At 45.0% G+C, this 22,674-nt stretch overlaps 1 protein-coding gene and 1 long non-coding RNA gene across 2 annotated transcripts in view; both read left to right on the top strand.

Moving 5' to 3' along the window:
- Window positions 1-22,674, top strand: part of JARID2 (jumonji and AT-rich interaction domain containing 2) — a 209,346-nt gene that overhangs the window by 3,018 nt on the left and 183,654 nt on the right. The window lies entirely within an intron of this gene.
- Window positions 16,581-17,125, top strand: LOC129391493 (uncharacterized). The gene is made up of 3 exons (XR_008615674.1): window positions 16,581-16,669; window positions 16,753-16,835; window positions 16,966-17,125. It is a non-coding gene; the product is annotated as an uncharacterized lncRNA (long non-coding RNA).

The following is a 22,674-nucleotide window of genomic DNA, read 5'->3' as shown; positions in this document are numbered from 1 at the left end:
CCTGCGAGCGCCCCCGACCCAGCTGATTCCATTTAGGGGGTGGGGAGCAGGGCGGAGACGCTTCCTGTTTGCAGAAACGTTTTCGTTTCCTCTGTTTCCAGGTCTGCTGATGCTGTGGCATTACTGCGGTGGTGGTCGTGTTCTCTCGTCAACGCTTTTGAAAAGCAGGGAAACTTCATGCAGGGAAGCTTGGCTTTGTAGGAGAACCATGTTGTGGATTTGGCCACCTTGTCACTTTTAAGTCGTGTTGGGGGTGTCTCGGCAGGATGTGGCGGGATGCCTTTCCGGATGATGTTGCACAGCATCAACTGTTGCTCTTTATCGATGCCTTGAAACACCAGAGTGGCACTTCTTCGATGTGCCAGCTCTAGGCCTATTGAGTATTTTAGGGGGTGGGGCAGACGGGGGAAGACTGTCATTGATGCGCGTGCTTGAAAGAGCACTGGACTGCAAGTCTAAGGTGTTCTGGGCTTAGTTCTTGAGAAGCGGGAAACTTCATGCAGGGAAGCTTGGCTTTGTAGGAGAACCATGTTGTGGATTTGGCCACCTTGTCACTTTTAAGTCGTGTTGGGGGTGTCTCGGCAGGATGTGGCGGGATGCCTTTCCGGATGATGTTGCACAGCATCAACTGTTGCTCTTTATCGATGCCTTGAAACACCAGAGTGGCACTTCTTCGATGTGCCAGCTCTAGGCCTATTGAGTATTTTAGGGGGTGGGGCAGACGGGGGAAGACTGTCATTGATGCGCGTGCTTGAAAGAGCACTGGACTGCAAGTCTAAGGTGTTCTGGGCTTAGTTCTTAAGCGGAGAACAAGAGGCTGGAAATCTGGGTCTGTTTACTCTTCTGTAAAATGGAAAAAGTAATACGTGCCTTTGCCACTTCACTTTATCTGAGATCACGTGCGTGAGATAATGTCCGTGGAAGATGTAAAACAGTATGTATGTTCTTTCAATGTAAGGTGGAATTATTACTTGAGCTCGTGGAAGGCAGCACATTTCCTGCAAGTGGTCTCAAAAGCCTTAGATTCCTGCCGCGTTGCCGTTTAGTTTATTGCTTTAGCAAAGCAGAGTTTGGGGGTGGGATTGTAGATAGCAGGCTTTGGGAGAAATGATTGTTATATTTCATATTAAATGACGTCCTTGAGAAACTCATAAATTGCACTGTAATCCTGTCTTAATTGCTGGGTATGATTCCCGCTACAATACCTTAAATAACTGAAAACATTTGCCTTTCAAAGCCCTAATTCATCTGGACAATAAAAACAGTTGCATGTTTTGCTCTATGGGTATTTTATGCCATTTCCATCACTCCACTGGTTGGTTATTCCTAGGCAGAATAACAGATGATACCCAGGTTGCGAAAGCATTTGATCTTTGATGCTTTATAGCAGGTATGAGTTTGAAATAAAAATCTCTGCCACATGAAGATATGATTCATACAGTTAGCATGAAAACAGATTACCAGTTTGATTCCTAGGACAGCTCAAGCAGAATTTGTAACACTAGGCTGTAAATTTTAAGTACCTAATTTTCTGAGTTAAAAGTGCAGTATGATTGAAAAAACTGGGAAAATTTGTGTTACCAGATTCAAAAGCGGGATTTACTGTAATTACATAAAATTGTAAAGAAAAAAATAGAACGACACCAAAATGTAGTGGTAGGATTTATGAGCTTCTGCCCCCCGTGGTGGTCCCCTTCCCCCCTATTTTACACCCAATTATTGTACAGTTCTGGGGGAAAAAATGTGTACACATTTAATTGCTACACTTTTCCTTTTTAAAAAATATTTATTGATTAACAGACATCGAGTATATATTGTGTACTGCTATAAAGTGAATGGTGTTTTTAAAAAAAATTTATTTTATTTTGGTTTTGGCTGCACTGGGTCTTTGTTGCTGTGCGCGGGCTTTTCTCTTGTTGCAGTGAGCCGGGGCTACTCTTCGTTGCGGTGCGCGGGCTTCTCCTGTTGCGGAGCACGGGCTCTAGGCACGCAGGCTCAGTAGTTGTGGCGTATGGGCTTAAGTTGCACCGTGGCATGTGGGATCTTCCCGGACCAGGGCTCGAACCTGTGTCCCCTGCATTGGCAGGCCGACTCCTAACCACTGCACCACCAGAGAAGCCCAGCTTTTCCTTTTCTGAGCTGTTCACGTGGCTTGCTTTCTGTCTGTCTCTAGTAGTGGAGAAAGCTTTTCTCTTTGTTACCTAGTCTTGGGTAGAGACAATTTAGCAACTGTCACTGTCTGGAGAGATTATAGAAGGAATACTGTCAACTTAAGAGTCCAAAGTGTGTCACTGAAATTTAAAAAAAAATTATGTTTAAAAATAATCCAATTTGAGTTATTATTACTTCGGTTATTATTACTTTACTGTAGACCTGACTTGTGTGTCCCCCATAGCCATTGGCCCAAATAGCCAGTTAGAATTATTTGGTACTTAGATGGTTTAATGGCTGTTTCCTCTGCCATAGGAGGTTAGACCAGTTCCTCTTGCTGGGCTGAGGGCTATTGACTGTCTTACAGACGTCTTGGAAATAACTCCAGTGCTAATACATATCCTGTTCCAAAGGCTATTTAAACTTTCCTCCTCAAGAAAGGGAAAATCTTTTGGAGTATGTAACCGATGTTTCTTAGATTCAAAATAGAACCCTTCCTTTCAAAGACGACATGGGAAAGTCGTATTAAGCCCAGTACATTAAAACACTCGGTAAAGGCTAAGCTGGACTTTTTTATTTTTTTAAATTTAATGACAGTTTTATTTAACCTTAGTATAATAAAAATATTATCTTAACATGTAATCAGTACAAAAGTTGCTAAGATCTTTTGTCTTCTTTTTTTCTCTTGTGTCTTTGAAATCTGGTGTGTTTTTTAAACCCTTACAGGGCAACTCAGTTTGGACTAGTCATTTCAAAAGTTTAAGTGCTGCGTATGACTAGTAGCTATCCTACTGAACAGTGCAGATCTATGTAACCAGAGGTGTGTGTAATGTAGCATGGTGTCTGCATTGGTGAAAAACCTCAAGTTCTATAAAATCGCACACTAAAAATTACAGGGCTAGTGGAAAAATAAAGATGAAACATGTCTCTCAAAACATATAACTTCGGTCAAGTGAACGGTAACGAGTCAGTAATGTGGATCTGGAAAAATGACATGAAATGATCAGGCAGGCAGCTCAGACTCCAGAGTGAAGAGTGGTTATACTGACAGTCTTTTATATAGAATAGAGCTGATATTGCCAGGGTAGTATGGATGGAAGTATGCTGTTAGCCGTAGGCATTGTTTTTTTTGTTTTTTATGGGTTTTTTTTGGATAGATGCACACTTTTGTAGTTTGTTCTGAGTTTTTTAAAAATCGTGACTGGATGCTGAAAAGCTGGTCTATTTTTAAGGTTTGCCCTTGATCATGATGGTCTGAGGACCTGACTCCTGACATTTTCATCCAAATGGTTAAAAGTTTTGCAGCCTAAGAAGTTTAGTTATTGGAATTCTGCTTGCATTGTTTTGGTGCTCCTGTTACTGGTCCAGGTCTCAGTCTCCCCTAGGATTATAGTAACAGCACTCCTACTAATTGCCTTCCACCTACCCAGCCTCCCTGGTTCTCCTGGCTGCAGAACATCCTGGCTGTGATGTCTCAGCGCGAAGCTCCTGGCCAGTGGGCAGGCCAGGGAAGTGTGTGCTTCTGTCCCCTTTGGCTCCTTCCCATATAGAAGACTTGCCAAGTGTCAGTTGTTTATTCCCAAATCTGGTTATTCCAGTTAGACTTATTATTGCAATTTCGGTTAAATATTATGTAAACCTTTGAACGAATGTGAAAAGAGAATTGGTTTCTATGAAAGCTTGAAGCTGAATGTTTGAGAACCCTTGATAAAAGTGAAGTACTAAAAAACATGAGACGGTGAAATTAGATGTGGGCCCGCCATTTTCCCCATTTAAAAGGCTTGGGGAAAATCTGTAAGGATTCTGCACACGTTGCTTTACAAGTGGTTCCCTTTTAAGAACCAAGCTTCACTTACGGCCAGACTTCCTTCCCAACAAACAAAAAAGCATAACATGGAGCACCAAGAATTCTCAAAAATATCTGTAACAGCACACTTATGTGTTCATTACGTTACATGTATATGTATATAATCTACGTATCGATATATATATATATATTTTTAAAGATTTCCTGCTTAATAAACTTTATATTAACTAACCAACTTATGGTCCCTATCAGCTCTGATAAGAGTGCTTCCATTGTATTTAGCCTTAATCCTCAAATATTAAACTAGACTAGCTTATCTAGTTCATGCCAGGTAGCATAGATAAAATGTGGGTCAGGGTAGCCTTGCTGAGGTGATTTGTATTACTTTTAGAGTTTGTGTCATTCTCAGGATGGCGGAGGCAGAAAGATGAGTGATTTTACACCTCATTTATATGGAGTTCAGAAGCTTGTATCTTGTAATCCAGCAACTTTAATTATTTTGTCTTACTTAGGAGATTCTGCTAAAGATCTGTTCCATTTCAAATCCTCAAGCCTACCTGTTAATGGAAACAAGACACATTGAATCAGTTTCTACTCAGTTCTCTTGTTTCTTTCCATCTCCCAGGTAACTCTTCTGCCCATTCCTCTGACTGCCCTCCCCTCCACAAGCCTCGCTTCCTTTTCCCAGCCCCAGACGTGGTGTTTCTGGTCCCTTTTGTCTGTCCATAAAGCCTTTTCCACACTGGCCTCCTCATCGCAGGCCCCTTTCATTCCAGGAGGTGGGAACTCTTGATGACTTTGGTCTACTTTTTTGTAGACAATTTGAGTGAGATTTTTGTTATCCTTTTAGGGTTTAATCTTTCTTGACTTCAGACAACCCTATAGCCTTCTGGCAGCCTCACACTTTTCAATCAAGGATTTTCATTCATTTCTGACTCAGAATAAAATTGTTAAAAGCAGAGCTGAACCTAGCAGGAAGTGGCAGCACTTGCCGGACTCCCGGTTGAATGATCCTGCCTGCTTCTGGGACTTCCTGTCCTGTCACCTCTTGCAGGTGGCTTTTGTCTCTTTTGTTCTCTTTGTCAGGATGTGTGGGGTGGGAGAGGGCCCACGTTTTGCAGAGGTAGATCCTGTCCTGAGGGCCAAGTCTCAGGCACATCTGAATGGGCAGCTGCACCACAGCCCTGGGCCCTGCGTCTCTGTTGGGCTTTCTTTCTACTTCCACCGGTCTGTCTTGCCACTGATTTTACTGCTCTTGTGAGGAGGCCTCCCATGCTTCGTGGGACTTCTCTTTGCCATTTGAAGAAACGTGCCAGAGGAGCTTGGATCGTAGGAAATGCTCTAGCATTGTGAGGAGAAGATGTCAGTTCTGAAATAACTGCCCACAGTTATTGTTTCCCTAGTTGAGTTCACAGGAGAGGAAGAGGCTGTCGAGTCCATTTTACAGAAGGGAAAACTGAGGCGGGTAGGCCCTGGCCAGAGAGTGAAAGGCTGTATCTCCTCCCCACTTTTTAGTCCAGATGAACTTGAGGTAAAAGGAGTGATCGGAGTAGCCCCGAAAAGGGGAAAATGCCATAATGGGGGCTCTTGGCAGCTTTTGGAGAGGTTTTTTGGCTTGAGAAAGTTGGGGAGAAGTTAAGGCAGTTTGTCAGCCTCCAGGAGCAGGAGTGGATCTGTCTCAAGTGCATGTTTGTTGTTTTTTTAAACACCAGTTGGTGGAGCTACCCCCTTATCCCCCGCTGGCTGTCTCCTTGAGTCCTCAGTGGAAGAAGAGCTGAGATCCCAGTTGTCTTGGGACCCGGCTGGTTTGTGCTCTGTATTTTAAAAGTGCCCCCACCCCACGCTCTTCGGTGTACCTGAGGGTCGGCCTGGGCTGCGTTTGCTCTCCAGGCTTCCGAATTCATTTGGTTTCGCAGGGGCTGTGACAGATCAGCCTCGATGCTTTTTCTGGCGCCCTTTATTGTTACCCCTGACTTCTGCTGCGTAGGGTACCGTGGGGCGCCGGGGGAGATCATTTGCCCTCAAATCCTCACCAGGGTCTGGGCCGGGCAGTAAAACAAAGGCTTCCTAGATATGTTAATGAGGCAGCGTGAGTAATGGGAACATTATACATAATTACTCTCATATTCATAGGGTATATGAGGGCCTTAGAAAGGGGAACCCTACTGGCAGAAGTTCTTGAGAGCTGTTTTGGAGAGCTGGTGTGGCCTAGAAGGCCTAAATTGGATCTTAAGTTCTAATTTTGTTAAGTCTGTCAAGCTCCACCACCCATGAAGAGGAAAGCAGTGAGCATTGAAATACTGGCAGCAGTGTTTAGTTACCTTGAGTCCTAGAAGGTCTTAAAATTCATAGCCACAAATTTTGCCCCTCCGTACTCCCGGTACAGCTCTTCTCACGTATTTTCTCCAGTACAACCAGGAATTCTTTTCCAGTGATATTTTTGGCTGGGGGTGGGGAGGCGTGAGAGGGGTGGGTTGGGTGTGTCGTTTCCATCAGGAGACCCTCTGGTTTATGTGACAGCAGCCCAGGTATCTAGTGACTGAATCACCCAGGGGAATGTGGGAGCCATTTGGGCGCCCTGTTGTATTGCTCTCTTTTTAAATCTGGGTGGTTCTTTCTCCATTATTTCCCAGCCACAATTTGGGTTAGGGCTACAATGGTTGTGTGTGTTATCTCTTGGTTCTTATTTCTGCCAGCTGTTAAAAGTGTTTGGTGCCTCTGGGGGCAGAAACAGGTGCCAGGAGGAAATGAGAAGGGATTAGGGCTGAGCATGTGTTTCTTGCATTTATTCCCTCCCTAGGTTTGCAGAAGGGGTGCTGCATGAATGCTTATTCTGTTAAGCAGCAGTTGGATGTTGACCTAATCAGGACTTGGAGTGTTTTGTGCTTTGAGTCCATGCCTTATTGCTAGTATGTGGGCTTGGGGAATTTAATGCCTCAGATTGGGACAGGCTTGTTTTGAATATGTAGGGCACCTCTGTGGTTACAGTGGACAAGATTGGGAATATGAGCTGTGTGACCCTGAGCAAGCCACAGAACCTCGCTGGGCTGCTTCCTCACCTGGAAAACTTGTTCCATGCACCTCACAGGCTTGTTGGGAGGGTCAGTAAGATTTTTGATGTGAAAGCACTTTGTAAACTGCATACTATGCACAAATGCTCAAGAAGGTATGATTACACAGTTGGAAATCACCAACCTGGAGACATCAGGTCTGTCGGCAGCCTTCCAGGCTGACTCAGGAATAAATGAATCAGATGAATTCTATACTTTGCCCCTTAATAAGCCAAATGAATAGCAACAGATATTCTGAAGCCCATTTTGGGATATGGAACAAAGCTTTAAAGATTAGAAGGTGATTATATTCAATATCTCATAATAACCTATAATGAAAAGGAATCTGAATAAAAAATAAAAAATGTATAATTGAATCACTTTGCTGTACACCTGAAACTAACACAATGCTGTAAATCAACTATAATTAAAAAAAAAAAAAAGATTAGAAGGTGATGTAATCTCTTCCCAGCCCCACTCGGGTGGTCGAATCTCTTCTCCATTATCCAGCACTTGACTTCTGAATATGTCTGGGTGGTGAGTTAGAAAGACTGACAGATGGAGAATTAAGATTAGAGCGGCACTGAATCTTTGCCCAGAGATGTTTCACCAAAGATGTTCAAGCTGGATCTTGGAGCAGGGATTCTTGAACTTGAAAATCTGACCATGAACCTTCAGTGGATCAAGTCTAAGCTGCGTTGGTCCTCAACACAGCATGAAAAGCCCTTGCTCTGCCTTGAGCTTCCGGCCAGCCGTTCCACTGCAGCTGAGCCCGCCTCTTGGCCTTTGCACATCTTGGTTGCTCAACTTGCTCAGGGGACGAATTGCCTGGGGAGCCCACCTTGACCACTCTGAGGCCTGACTGCACAGCCTGCCACCCCCTTCCCCAGTCAGGCAGAGCCAAGCCCCTTTTCTGTGGGCCCGACTCCTCACACGTACCTCTAGGTGCTGGAATTAGTGTCTACATGTGTCTCACCCTATCAACCCCACACGATTAGCGGCTGAACTTTCTGTCATCACACAGTTGAGGAAATATTTGTCGAGTTGAAGCTTTTGGAGTATTTCAAATAATACCCACCAGTGGGAGGGAATTGGTAAGGATCTAGTGGAAAAAGGTGAGCTTCACTAAACAGAATTTCACAGCTGAGAAAACCTGAGGTGTCTAATAACAAAGGTTGCACGTTTTATCAGTGACAGCCGGGGCATGAAACCCAGCCCCTGATATAGTGGAAGGCCAGCTGGGGTAGTGCCTTTGGACCGGCTTTCAGAGATGCTTCCTCCTGCCAGATGGATCCTCAGTTATCCATGGTAACTGCAGTTATCGATTCCTTTTCATGGGAAAATAAAATCCACGTGTAATCCCCATACCTAATTGGGCCAATAGGGTTTGTCCCCCTTTGAAAACGATTCTTTTTGCCTTATAAGAAATCATTCAACTCGAACAGCTACACAAAGGTAAAATCTACTGCAATTACCTACGGGGTGCTCCTGCACTTGTAGATATGTCGTTTTACCTATGTGGGCTCGTACTCCTAAGAGATGTTCTGTTCCGTGCTCTTTGCATTTATATCTCATTTCAATTATCAAAATATGATTCTGCATCATTATTTTTAATAGCTGCTGGGCACCCGGTCAATCTGTACCACAGTTTTCTTGACCTGCCTGTTCTTGATGGCCTTTTCACAGTATGGGGGCTGTCGTCCACAGTGATGTGTGCAGTATGCTTTTCCTGTATCTTTTTGCACTTAATTCCGAACTCCTCGGTGTGGAACTACCCCTTTGTGTTACCTGTGTTTACAATTCAGATCCCTCTTAACGTTGTTTTCTGGAAGAAAGACTGTACTAATTTACAGCCCCCCAGGTGGTGCCAGCGGGTTTGTTTGTTGGCTTTTAAAAACCAATACAGGCACTTGTAACAAGTAGTAAAAGATGTCAGTTGGGTTTTATTTAAGTTTCTATTTTCTTTCCTTGTCCTCTCTCAGGGCATTAGAACTAAATGAGATAAGATACGGGGAAAGCACTTTGTAAAACAAAATTGCTCTGAGAACACAGTGTGTTATTAGGATGACTGTAGCAGTAAAGGAAGAAGCGTCTGTGGAATTGTACAATTACATATTTCATGTTTATGAAATGCTTTTTTTGTGAGGATGTGACGTAACTTTAAAATGACCCCAGAATCCCATTCTTTTCGCAAGTGATTTCAGCCTTGGTTGTGAGGTGGGTGTTGTACGGTGACAAAGGTCCCATTGGGCTCTGGCTTGGAAAACTGTTCAGTCACATACAGCTGACGTATTCTCTGACTTAGGGGTTAGAAAATATGACATTGTCCTTGTCTTCAGAGAACTTACAGTTCTGTTGACAGCAGAGATGCCAAACCCTGTGGGAAGAGAGCTGGTGACCTTGGGTAAATCACTTCCCCTCAGTCTCAGTTTCTTCATGCATAAAATGGGGAGACTTAGACTTTCATTTATTGGCCCCTCAAGGTCATTTTGGGGGAGGCAGAATTTAACATGTGAAGTGCTTTATAAACTGTAACTATCTAGACCAGATTATTCTTATTTTAGGTCCTGCAGGTCTTTGTGGCTGTAGTTTTCCAGCCTCAAGGTTGAAGAGGGAACACGATGTTCCTGGGTCATCCTTGCTGATTACAGCCTATCCGGGTTGTCTGAGGAAGAGGATAGAAATGAAAATAATATAGATGCTTTTTCTTCCAAACTTAAGGTAAAATGCAGTGTGATCTTTATATCAGACACACTTTTTGATTGTTCTGATGATGGCTTTTGATCATCCTCCCTTCCCCCATGTGAGAATGAGGTGGTGTCCCAGAACTGCTAAGAAACAGCATTACTTTTTGGCGTTTAAGAGTACTTTTGGATAAACTTCTTCACCTTCTTTTTCATTCTTCAGTAAAGATGTCCATTTACTTCTTTTTTAACAAATTTTTATTTTATTTATTTTTATTTTTGGCTGCATTGGGTCTTCATTGCGGTGCGCAGGCTTCTCATTGCGGTGGCTCCTCTTGTTGCAGAGCATGGGCTCTAGAGTGCAGGCTCAGTAGTTGTGGCACATGGGGTCAGTAGTTGTGGCTCACCAGCTCTAGAGCGCAGGCTCAGGAGTTGTGGCTCACGGGCTTAGTTGCCCCGCGGCATGTGGGATCTTCCTGGACCAGGGCTCGACCCCGTGTCCCCTGCATTAGCAGGCAGATTCTTAACCACTGCGCCACCAGGGAAGCCCAAGATGTCCATTTAGAAATGAGGTAGGACTTAAATGTTTATTGGTTTTACCTAAATTGCCCCCTTTTCCATTCTTCTGTTGCCCAGAGCATGAAAGCGCTGTGCGTTCTATTTTCAGCTTGTGATAACGTCTTGATGTTGGGGGATGAAAGAGTCGATGTGATGGCGAGGATCCGTGGGCTGGAGTCCCAGTTAAATTGGTAGCACATGGCTTCCACCTGCAGTAGTTCCCTGCCACCAGGATCGGGTACTTGACACATGCCACGTGACTCCTTTCCAAACTGATGATCCCCAGTGGCCAAGGCTACCACCTTTGATAGATGCCAAACGGGCAGTCAACCTGGTTTCTTAATCGTTTGAAAATGACGAAACATTTGGTATTGCTCTGTAAAGAGCTCATTCCCGTGCATTTAGGAGGGTTTAGTGGGGGACAGGGAAACAGTCTCACTAGTAAGCCTGATTCTTATGGTGTGGTTTTTGTCTGACATTCGATTCCATTCGCTCTGCAGCCTTTTCACTGGGACTTGTAGTTGGTTACAATTTTTTGAGGGGGGATTATTTGATATATTTACTTATATACATCACACCTTATTCCGAAAAGGATTTAAGGCCATAATGAGCAGTCCTCCTGGGAGCAGACAATCTTTGCTTTGATCTGACTGAAGTTCACTTTCTAAATCCCCAAAGTGACAACAACCATGTTAAAATATGGGCAGCGAACCCTTGTCCTCAACCCACCAGTGTTTGGGCTGAGTAGCTTTTTGTTTTAGCTCTGAAAACTTGACCTAAAACTTTAGTTAAAGGCAAGGTTTGTTAAGTAATATTGGTATTGACACCCTGGGAGAACTTTTAATGTGGAAGAATTTTAAAGATGCATGAAAGTAATCCCGGGTGGTGATCACATCCTTGAATGGCAGAGATCAGATTTCTATTTAAATGCCAATGCAGTTTAATACCACCTTTTTCCACCGTGCAGGGGGCCAGGGAGGGTCTGGGTTTAATAAATGAACTTCCTTGGGGGAAGCGATTGGTACATGTGACTGCATGATCCAGCATTCTGTGTTCTTCAAAATGTTTGCAAATACTCATTCTGTAGCATAATCCTCAAAACTGCTGTTAGGATTCCAAACCATTGTGGTTTAAACTTCGCTGGAATCTGAAAGGTGGCTGACAGAGTGAAAGGAAATCTCCTTAAGTGAAGAACACATTTGACTTGCCTGATTGTCCCAGGCTCTGGGCTCTGGGCATATCTGAGCCAGAGGCCTAGTCTCCTGGTGGAAAAGGTTGGGGAGTACTTGTTTCTTGCTCCTGGACTGCCCCCCACCCCAGCTCAATATAAACACCATCATTTAGTCCTGCAGAAACTCCTGATACAAATATAGACTTGCAGAGCCCAGAGAAGCACACTCTTTTGTACTCGTGATAAATCAGAACTCTAATGATGCTATAAAAATGGGTTTTCTTTTGGCTCTGGTAAGCTAGGAAGCACTGGGAGGTGGGGAGGACGACGGGTCTGATTTGGAAATAGCTGAAGCTGAAAAGTGGCGTTCTTTTCTTTTCTTCTAATTCTGCTCCGTGCTCCAATTACGTGGAGCTGCTACCCCAACGCTGACACGGCCCCAATGAAACACATTTTCTACTCTGGAACTACTAGCCTTTTTCCTTTCCATCTAACATGAGACTTGCGGAAGTTGTCGTGTTATTTCCTTCCAGAGTTTTTTGGAGCAGTAGGCAAAGCATCTTGGGAGTATAAATGATGATTATAAAGAACAGTCAGTTTACCAAGGAAGACCATTATCTTTTTCTTTTTGTTAAAAATTTATTTATTTATTTATTTATCTTTGGCTGCATTGGGTCTTCATTGCTGAGTGGGGGCTTTCTGTAGTTGCGGCGAGCGAGGGCTACTCTTTGTTGTGGTGCATGGGCTTCTCACTGCGGTGGCTTCTCTTGTTGCGGAGCACGGGCTCTAGAGCGCAGGCTTCAGTAGTTGTAGCGCATTGGCTTAGTTGCTCCGCGGCATGTGGGATCTCCCCGGGCCAGGGCTCGAACCCGTGTCCCCTGCATTGGCAGGCGGGTTCTTAACCACTGTGCCACCATGGAAGTCCCAGGCCATTATCTTTGATTTGCAAAAGCTTTTACAGCTGAACATTGTTTGCTTACAGTTGTTTAATACAAATGAAGACCTTAATGGTACCTATTGTAAGAGGAGTCCTTTTACTCTATTTGTACACAGAGGAGGTCATCTCAATAAAGAACGGAACACATTGCTCAGTCCTAACTGCTTGTTTCTCTGGACAGGCACTCTATACCGTCCAGGGAAGACCTGGGGTGGTGCTTCATGGCTGCTTTTTTCCTACCGTCATCAACTGCACAGAATCCTCCCTGCTGAGTGTGAAAAGGTTTTTTAGCCTGATAAGTGACCGAATGTAGTTTTGGAGTCCCTCCTCTGACTGCTTCCTTCCCAATTTACGAATCCAAAGACGGTTTTAAAACGAATTTAAGGGACTTGTCTAAGTAGGCACTGACATTGGATAAATATATTTAAATGGTAGGCTGTCATGCTCTTAATTAAAGCCCACAACATAGCTGCAGGGAAATAGGAAGCCTCCAGTTGCAGTTTTTATTTTTTGGGAGATTATAGTTACCCCTCATCACACTTTTCAGTCTAACTACAGTGTGTGTGTGTATATATATATATGTATTCTTGGCATACATTGCGGTCCTTGGCTGCTGTATCTTTAGCAAAGTGTCAGCCCCTTTTAGCCCTTTCTTTTTTAAAACTCTCATATCCCCAACTTATTCCAGTTCCTTTGGCAGTTCTTCAACTATGTTTCTTTTGGCGTTCTACTGGTGGTTCAAGACAGAAAGGCATCCTAGGCATCTCAGTCTTCCCTGAGTGATCTTGGATGTGAATGTGATTTTTATTTTTTTCTCGCTTAACAGTTCGGTGGTTTTTAGTATATTTGGAGTTGTGCAATAACACCGCGATCAATTTTAGAACCTTTTCATCACCTCAAAAAGAAACTCTATACCCATTGGCAGTCACTCCACATCTCACCCCAGTTTTTCTAGTCTTTGGCAACCACTAATCTACTTTCTGTCTCTATGAATTTGCCTATTCTGTACATTTGATGTAAATGGAATCATACAGTATGTGGCCTTTTGTGACTGGCTTCTTTCACTTGGCATAGTGTTTTCAAGGTTCCTTCATGTTGTAGCGTGTAGCAGGACTCAGTTCCTTTTTGTGGCTGAATAATACTTCATTGGGTGGGCATACACCACATTTTGCTCATCCATTCATCAGCTGATGGACGTTTGGGTCGTTTCCACCTTTTGGCTCTTGTACATAATGCTTCTGCGAACGTTTGTGTGCGAGTCTTTGTGGGGATGCTGCTTGCATTTCTGTTGGAATACCTCAAGCTAGACCATCTTGCCCATCTAGGTGATTACTGCTGATACGTTTATTTACTGCTCTTTCATCTGTGAAGCTGTTCCTCTTAGCCCGCGTCCCAGAGTCTCCTGTGTTCTGTTCAGCAGAGGGCTGCATGGGACCCTCTCCTGCTGGGGGCAGCTAGCTGCCTTGCCTTGGGGTGGTGGGGTTCTCACTTTCCTCCCTGTCTGACTGCTACTCTTCACTGTTTGTGGGTGGCCAGCAGTGGTCTTATTTCCTCTCCCCCTTTTCTTTGCAAGCTCTAAACACTTGGTTAGGCGTGAGACAGTGTTGGGGCTTGGAATTTCATCGCGGGGTGATCGGCTTTTTGTGGTTCTCAGGTGTTTTGGATTGTCGTTCTGGGCCTTCAGGTGCATCTCTGCATAGCATTTACCACGTAGTTTTGGGAGGAGCCAGGGGTTTAAAAACCCTGGCTCCGCTCTGGGCGCAGAGTAGGACCGAGGGGCTGTTTTCCTCTCTTACCTTTGGTTTTTTTTTTTTTTTAAAGATGTTGGGGGTAGGAGTTTATTAATTAATTTATTTATTTTTGCTCTGTTGGGTCTTCGTTGCTGTGCGAGGGCTTTCTCTAGTTGTGGCAAGTGGCGGGTCACTCTTCATCGCGGTGCGCGGGCCTCTCACTGTTGCGGCCTCTCGTTGCGGAGCACAGGCTCCAGACGCGCAGGCTCAGCGGCCATGGCTCACGGGCCCAGTTGCTCCGCGGCATGTGGGATCCTCCCGGACCGGGGCACGAACCCACGAACCCGCGTCCCCTGCATCGGCAGGCAGATTCTCAACCACCGCACCACCAGGGAAGCCCCTTACCTTTGGTTTTTGACTTTGTCGTGGTTACCGATGTTGACGTGCTTTGGCAAAAGACTGTGGGGAAGAGAACCACTGTCTACCTAGAAATTCGCCTGATTTTCTTGCTCCTTCCAAGCCACCTTCTACCTAAACGAAAAATGCTTAAAAATCAGAAAAGGGCCTCATAACAAACTCCTTTAAGAAATGGGGGTTCTTTTAAGGAAGAGGGATGGTGCCATGTTTTCTTTGGATATTTCTGATTTTTTTTCCCCAGATTTATTTTTCCCAAGTTGGTGTGAAATTGTTGAGATGAGATCAGTCTCCTACTTGAGTAGAGCACTTTTTGCTCATTTTCAAGTGTTCGTAGAAAGTATGAGGCGATAGAAGAGAGTTGGAATGGTGGGTCTGGAAAAAAGCCCCTGGAGCCCTTTGGAGACTTGGACATTGTGGGTTCTGGTTCTCTGGGAGTGACGACTTGGTGTGGGTGTCCCTGCCTTTCCTCAGGGTTCCTGGTGATAGGAAGCCAAAGGCTAGTGTGTTAGCATTTGGGGATCTTATTTATTACCTACTGCTCAAGTTCAGTGTCAAAAAAATTCATTAATAAGGGGATTAATCACGTTTTTCCACCACTCCCCGGTTTTTCTGGTACAGCTCTCGGTTCCAGATTGACTCTTGTGTCATTGATTTGCCTTACCTAAAGGGCAGACGGCTGTATTCACTGTTTTCTCTGTAGTGGCTAACTAACCCAGAATTTGCAAGGTAAGATACCCACCTCAATTTAGAAGGTGGTAGGTGTGAGTGAGTGTATATGTGTGTGAATATCTAAGAAGGAGTTGCTATTTTAAACTTTGCATTGTTTAACTGGAAATCTATGTTCTGTTCTGCCAGGCTGCCTTTGTGTGGTGTTACCTATAACCTACACACATACTTGTGCCATTTCAAAAGCAAATGCCACATCCCTCCTACTAAAATTGCTTATTAGAGCTAATTTTACGAATTGAGTTAGAACTGCCCTATAATGTAATGCAGAATATTTCCCAATAATGCCTAGGTTAACAATGATAGTCTTGCTGTATTGTGCAAAAAAGGCTTCTGTTCAGACCCAGCTGGGTTTCAGGCTTAATTCATTGCTCTATGGTGGGATCACCACAGCTGCTGTGGGGCCTTTACAAATGCAAAAAAGCTGTCAGTGTTTGTTTCATCAGCTGCATAAGTGATGAGGCCAAGTTGAGGAATCCATTCCAGTGCGCAGTGTGCAGGCTGTAGCCATTATTGTTTACAGAATTAGTGTGTTGGAGCTTTAAAATAGTTGGCACATCGACCGCCCTTTAAAAGCACAAGACTAAGGGACAGGACCAGTTGGTTGTACTTGTAATGTTGGCCGGATCCAACCCAGCCCTTGTCTTTGACAGTTGCTTGCCCTGCGTCTGTGCTGTGGGACTGACCCTCTTTTGGACAAGGCAGGGGTGCCGAATTCATGTCCCTTTCGTTCTGCATCTCAGACTTAGGTTTGCGGTCTTCTTCTTCTTCTTCTTTTTTTTTTTTGTTAGAGTTTTTCTTGTTATTTTAGAGTCCCATAATTGTAATTGAATTTTAAAGCCTTAATAATCCTCCTAGCTCCAAAGAGGTATAGGACTGTCAGCTGGGACTTCAGATATCTGTGCAGTAATGTTCCAGATCCAGCTCTATGGGGTTTATTTTGTGAAGTGATATCGCTTTGGGAATTGTCCTCAAGTCTCCCTGTGGATACAGAAGTGAAGCCTACTCCTTGGCTACAGAAGGAGCCACTGGACAGGTCACTTTCCAGCCAGTTAGGGGGTATCCCTGCTGGGTTCCTCAGTGGATGCTGACCCCCTTCCCTAGTGACCTGGTGTAGCCATGGCAGCACGTCCAGTCCCTTTTGGGACCTGCGTCCACGGAGTGTCACAGGATAGTGTAGAATTGTCCCTTTCATTTTAACCTGATTGATTTTCAGCTCCCTTCTCAGCTCAGGGGTCTGTCTGAGAGTCATGCCTCATGGAATTGGAGGGCACTGGTGGTAGCCAGTCTGTACAGGTTTTAAAAGTGGAGCTTGTCAGGTCTCTTAGCCAACGGGAATGAATAACGGTGTTTCCTTCCTCCCAGCTGGAAAGGTCCCAAAGTGTTCTCCCGTGTTCATAGAAAAGTTGGCACGAGGCTCAGGGTCTCCAAATTAAAGGTCAGTACTGATCAGCTTTATCTCAAGTAACTGTCACGTATGCTCCCTCTAATTCCTTTATGTCTCTGCGTTTTACCCTACAGAGTGTCTGGAGCCCAAGAGGACAAATGGGTCCGATGAATCCCATGTGGTATTTGTGCTGATTAAGCAGAGTTTGGGGATCCTGGTATGTCCTCCCTTGAAAAGAGCTCTCTTGAAGGGAGAGGTTGGTCTTGGAGAAGCATGTTTTAACTCTTACAGTGAACTTGCATACAAAGTCAAACATCAGTCTAGATTTTTTTACTTTCTTCCTACAGCCCCTCCCAGTGACCTCGACACTCACCCTGGAACAGTAGTAATGAAAAGGAAAATAGCAAACAGTGAGTTCCACATCCTCTGCCCCTGGGGGAAAAAACTACCTCTTGGGGCCTCAGGAGGAAACGGTAGTTTCCTGGGCCTCGCTTTCCACCCAGAGTGCTGGTCTGCCCTTCAGGAGCCGCATCGCCTCACCTGTTTCTCCTGGCGGCGGCATGTGTTGTATATTTTGGCTTTAGGAGTCTCTCATCAATGACAAGCTTTTATTGTCATTATGAGGCAGAAACGTGTTTTTGTGTTAGCTTATATGGAAGTAGTGCATCGTCTGTTTTAAAACAGTTTTGTGAGTACATGATCTGATGGAGCATGTGTGTTTGTGTGTGTGTCTTTGTGAACGCCATCTCACCACTCCTGGAGACCCCAGGTGCCTGCCTCCTAGGAAACTGCTCTAAATGCCACCCTGCCATGTACTAGCTGAGTGCCCTGGGAGATCACTGGGCCTCATCTGAGAGCCAGCCTCAGTGTTCTGCGCTGTAAAATGGGATGCAGATGCCTCCATGAGGGAAGACGAGGTGTTCTGTTAGGTGTAACTGCGTTCCCTTCTGCCTGCACATCAGTGTCGCTCTCTTACAGCTGCTTGGTGGAGGGTTTGGACCAATACTGATGTATTGCAACTTGCTGGATGGCAGATGATTAGTTAAATTGTTCTTTGGCTGTGGGGAGAGGTGGTGAGCTCAGCACAGAGCCTGAGCTTCCTGGAGTGTCATTCTCCTGACCTCAGCGCCCTCCACCCATCCAAAAAAGAATCTTAGGCGAGCAGCTCACTAGCATCAGAGGTAGTATTCATTGCCTTTCCTTTTCCCATGTAGAGGTTCAGAGATCTGTTTGAGGGGAAGCAAAAGGCCTGGGGATGCCAGCAACTGGGAGGGGAGCGTCTGAATCCTAACCAGCTGATGTCAATGGCTTCAGGTGCCGAGGAGGGAATGCCTGCTCCCTGGCAGGGCGTCAGTTGTGAAATAGTCCAGGTAGAACGTTGTTGTTAGAATCAGGTTTCACACGATAGTAAAAATGTGGACGGACTCGAATACTCAGAATGGAGCGTGCCGATTCTGGTGAGTGTTCTGGTTGGTTGTTTCAGCCCCTGCTGTTGAAAGTCTTTATGGGAGGATATTTCATTGGCTCTCCTGCCTTTAGAAGTCTGCTGTGATGTAGGAAGATTTCACCTTGGTTTCATTACTGAGGACCTTACGGGGCCTCCTGGCTGTTAGTCTGACAGTTCTTTGTTCCTGTACATCCGTCTGGATGGGATCAGAGGTTGCTGGGCTGTGTGCATGCGGATGCCCAGAGGGCTGTGTGTTTTACCTACGTTCCGAGGATGTGGCCGTGTTACTTGGGGCTCTGGAAATAAGCTCCATTCATCCGAGGGTTCAAATGAGGAAAGTGGTTCCACGGAATGCACATTCACATGGCCCCCCAGAATGCTGCTGGGTCAGAGCTCCTATGTCTTAGCCCCAGAGCGACAGAGGGGGGATTAGTCATTGATGCTCTGGCCTCAGTATAAACGGGGGGGATATGGACTCCTCCCCACCCCAGGGGGTGGATGGCTGGTGGATGGAAGTGAAAGCTTTGCTTATGAAACTGTCTGCTCACTGGACCCTGTGCTGAGGGGCGGTGCCCCCACTCTTTCCCTTCTCTGGACCCACCCCTTGATGCAGAAATTTCAACCAAAACCTCCAGACCCTCTAGGGCGACATATTTGACCATAATTAGCTTTCTGAAAGGGCACAGCTGGGGTTTCCTACATAAGCGCTTTAGCAGCACAACCAAAAAGCTCATGAGCTTTGAGCTCTGATTGTGTTGACCGTGGTTATCTTGCTGCTGCCGATAGAAACGAAGAAGTTCATTTGCCAAAGGGACTGTCCGCTTCCTTGCCAGGAATGCAGCTTAACTCTGGGCTTCCTCTGGTCGGAGGAAAATGGTCGCTTCCTCCCCGTTCTCCTTCTTTCCATTTATCCAGTTGTGGCAGGACTGCTGGGGGAGGCCTGGGGAGAAGGGGGTGAAAGAAAGAACAGCTAAAAAGTGGTTGTGCAGAATGTGGCTTTAGAAAGGGGGTAAAGTGGGAGGGGGTGACAGTCGCTGAAGCATGACAAGCCTTCAGAGGCCCCTGGGACTTAAAAACAAAAAAGGGAGCTTTCTGCAGATCTTTCACACGCACACGTCTTCCTCTCCTCCGTCCATTCCCCCCTGCTGGTTTGTAAATCTCCCGGTTGGACGTTTTTAACATGGGAGCGCTTCGTCCTGTGCTTCAGTTGGCAGGCTGCTCACATGCAGCTGCAGAGAATTTGCTTCTCCTTTTCACAGCATCTCTCAATGAAAAGCATTAGTGGGGCTACAAAACAAAATAAAAACTTGAGGGGTTTTCAGAAGTGGAAGCCAAGTTTAATTAAAGTCAAGGAAGTTGGGGCTATATAACTCTTTTGTTCAGTCTCTTCAAGTCAGGCGTGTGCCCGTGGCCGGCAAGGTGGAAAGTGCCGGGTGGCTGCCCCCAGTTGGGAAGTTTGAGGCCTCCGTGTCTGGTGTGTGCTTGGGGGACATCCGAGAGTTTATCAGAAGATGTGCCGAGCCGTCACCTCTTGCTGCCCCTTTATTAGGTGCTTGCCTCCTTGTTGGAGGAGGAAAACCCTTAGGTGGCCTCTGTCTCCTCACACCCCTGCTTCCACCCCCAACCCTAGACCAAGCCCCTGGACTGTAAAAGTGAACTTTCTGACTTGATAACTGCCTTCTCACGTTGGCTTTTTAACCTTTTAGTGTACTTTGGAGGTACGCCTGAGCATTTTCTTGGGTGATGGGTCATTTGCTCGGCCTTGGAGATTTTGCACATGTTCGCAAATGCGTACCTTTGCGAGTCCCTTTGGGAGGAATCCCTCCCTGTCATGCAGGCGGTCTGTATGTCTGCAGTGCTGACGGCAGGGACCGGAGACCAGGCAGGCTCCAGAAGTGAGCTGTGGTCCAGGCAGGCCTGGATTGTCAACAGGAAGGAAACTGAGAATTTACCTCACAGGTTGAAGAGAGGTACATTTAATATTTGGTGACAGGGCCTTAAATTGAGTTTTGCCAGGAGACTGTTTAGCTTTATTCCTGATATTCCTGAGTAGTCACAGAAATTGTGTAATTGTGTGTGTTTTCATTAAAAAAAATTTTTTTTTTTTAAAAGACACAAGGTTGGCACACCCAGCTAGCTCAGTCGGTAGAGCATTGCGACTCTTAAAGACAAGGAATTCTGTACAAAAGGAACACACTGTTTCGTACTTTTGTAGATTCTAGCACTTCTTTTCTTCCTACTGAGGAAACGATTTACTCAGGATCTGTCTTGGGTGTTTTCGTGTATTTGATCCTAACCATTTATTAGGTAGTCTGACAATCTTCTCTCATTTCATTGGTATAGAATTGGTGCTTTAAGAAGCTTAACGGTTTCAAGTGCTGTCAGGCTGACGTGTCCTGGGGCCTGGAACTTGAAACCGTACTTTTGGACTTGACAGTGAATGTGTTGTAGAGGTGCTGAGCTCTGGTTTGGGTTTATGCTCTGCCTTGGAAAAGCGGTGGAACTTCGTACAGTTAAGTTTTCCTTAGCTGAGAAGTCGTAATGTGTGATGGGAACATTCTGATTTCTGTCTTTCTAGACATTTGTAGCCCGACGTCCCTTTCACTTTATTCAGCTTTAATTTTACAAGTGTTTATTATTTTCTTTGTGTTATTTGTCCAGTTATGTATTTTGTACTCTCGTCGTGGGGAAGGACGTGGGAGGGAGTCCAGGATTGAGAGCAAATAAAGTTCCAGGAGGTTTTCGGCCGCTGCACGCTGATCACACAAGGATTTTATAACGAGGGAGCTTCTCGTTCGGCAGGTCTGCGGTGGGGTTTGAGATGCTGCATTTCTCGAAGGCTCTCAGCGGATGGTCCTGTGTCCTCGCAGGGGTTTAGGACAGCTTTGATTTTGTGGGTAGTTTGTGCAGTGGTTCTCATTTTTCTTCATGTCTCTGTCGCAACCAGAGCAGCTCTTTGTGCACTGGGCAGTGCTAATCAGATCTCTTCTACCAAAAAAAGTTTAAAAAACGCACTTTAGGGGATCCAGCTTGCTGAAGCAGCAGGGACTGAAGACCACATTCGTCATTCTCCCCCAATTGAAAGATGTTTAAAAACAGTTACGGGATTGTAAAGCCTCATAAGCATTGCTTCAAACAGCCTCTTTTGGCCCAATGTCCTATACGCTCTCCTTTCTGAGGACCGTTCTTTAATTTTTATTCTGGAAGGAAGCCTGGTGTTTCCTTAAAGACTAGTTATTATAATGCACTGTCTGTATAATGTTATGTGTTTCCCCAAACTCTGTCATGTCTCATTTGGTAAACACAGAGCAGTCTCAGGGATTTCTGTGTAGGGCCCTTGCTGTTTTGCTGGTTTCTATCCAGAACTCATCTTGAAAGCTTATATGTCTTTTAAAAAAGAAGCTCTCTATTGGATGGTAGCTACTATGGGTTTGTACCTACTTAAATGTTTTATGAAACAGTGTTTTATCTATTCACACCTTACCATAGCCCTGTGAAGTGGCTATTTTTCCCCAAATTGCAGTTGAGGAAACAAGGCAGGGGAAAGGGGCCAGGGTCTGCCTCCCCCCTGCCCCATCCCCAGGGGAGATTTGAATCCTGCTCTTGTTTCGCTTTCAAGGCTGTGCTTGTCTTCTTCTGGGCGGGCAGTGCTGCCTGGTTGTTATGCAGCCGAGCCGTGGGTTTCAGTTCTGACTCCTGGCATTTACTTAACCTCTCTGTGTCTCAGTTTTTTTAAATCTGTAAAATGGGGGTCATAAGTAGTATATAGTATGTGTATGTCATTTAATTTTGAATGGCCATTTTACTTTTTTTTTTTACTACGTTATTATTGCTGCCACACTGTCACTGAATTCATAAGCCCAGCTCCTACCGCCCCCCAAACCCCCACAGTAGTTCTTAAAATCATTCTCTAAAGTGTTAAAAGAAGAATTTTAATGATTTTTCGCTCAGGTTAAAAGGTATGATACTACATTAAGATTTATTATGTATTTTATCAGTATATGAAACAAAACCTAGTAAGTGGCTATTTACAGAGAAGGAAGTTGGACGATTCACAGTTGGTGTTGACTAGATTTTGTGGGTCTTCATTTGTTACTTGCTCCATTTCCCTGTGTGTGTGTGTGTGTGTGTGTGTGTGTGTAGGAGGAGGGGGAGTTCCTTCTGCCTGGAAACATTGCAGCTTCCTCGTTGTAAGAGTAGCTGCATTTCCTGGTCTCCGCCACACTCATGTTCACTTGTCATCTTGACTTTTTAAGAAATATTTTTAATTTGCTAACAGTATTGAATACACATAGTGAGTTCTCTGTAAACATATGCTGAATTGAATAAGGAAATTATTAAAGGTTTTAAATGGGATGTGTTTATAATCTTTTCTTCTACAATTATTTATCCCCACCAGTGTCTCCCCTGGGACCAGCTCTTAGTTATAAAAGTAAGGAAGTGATCTTCACATAATGGTTGTGTTCCTTTTTTTTTTTTTTTTTTTTGCGGTACGCGGGCCTTTCACAGTTGCGGCCTCTCTCATTGCGGAGCGCAGGCTTAGCGGCCATGGCTCATGGGCCTAGCTGCTCCGCGGCATGTGGGATCTTCCGGGACCCGGGCACGAACC

This window comes from Physeter macrocephalus, chromosome 18 (assembly GCF_002837175.3).
Source record: "Physeter macrocephalus isolate SW-GA chromosome 18, ASM283717v5, whole genome shotgun sequence".
NCBI lineage: Eukaryota > Metazoa > Chordata > Mammalia > Artiodactyla > Physeteridae > Physeter > Physeter macrocephalus.
Note: the sequence above shows the minus strand (reverse complement) of the source record. Positions and strands in the feature narration are given on the sequence as shown.